Genomic DNA, 822 nt, shown 5'->3' on the forward strand with positions numbered 1-822 from the left:
TCATCAACCTCCTCTGATTGTCTAGGTCAAGGTCTAGCTCTTGAAGAGCAAGCCCCACCTTCTTGAGGGAAGAGAGGTCATCCCCCTCTTGAGGCCACTTGTGACACTCAGAAAGCTGGATTTCCATCACACAAGCCTTCTCATCTAATTCAGTGGCCTGGGACGTGACCAAGAGGTCAGCAGACTCCTCTGCTGCCCCCTGGGTCAGACCTCCAGAAGAGACACATTGTGCATACATCTTTCTGCCACCCGTCTCTGAGAGTTGGGAAATAGGTGAGGGGTTAATGACCCCTGTCTTTGCCTCCCCCACCTCTAAGCTTCCCTCATCCCTGGTCAACAGGGTCGTTGACACGACAGCCATAGCAGGGCCAGGCTGTCCAGCAGGGGCCTCTCCAGCACCAGCTGAGGAAGGCCTCAGTGGGGACGGGGAGTCCTGAGGGGTCCCTTTCACTTTCTTCTCTTTGTTCTTCTTCTTCTTCTTTTGTGTGGCAGATGGCCCATCCTTCAAAGAGGATGGGCCAGACTGCTTCTGGCCTGCCTCCCCAGGTCCAGCCACCTCAGACAAAGCCATGATGGAGGGCAACTTGCAGGAGGCCTGCACCCCATCATCTGACGGGGCCTTGGTGTCACAATCGCTGAACACCCCCACCTCAATCGGGGAGGTCAGAGCAGGCAGGGGGGGAAGCGGAAGCATCCGCCTCTCCACCTTGTGGCGTCTCTGTACTGGTGGGGATGGGCACTGTAGGTGGAATAAGTGGGGAGGAGGCTCGGGGCCTAGTCCCAGCCCCTCTCCCAGACGGCGCTCCCACACCAGAGAAAGGT

This window comes from Gavialis gangeticus, unplaced genomic scaffold (assembly GCF_001723915.1).
Source record: "Gavialis gangeticus isolate Ggan-Ray unplaced genomic scaffold, GavGan_comp1, whole genome shotgun sequence".
Classification (NCBI taxonomy): Eukaryota; Metazoa; Chordata; order Crocodylia; family Gavialidae; genus Gavialis; species Gavialis gangeticus.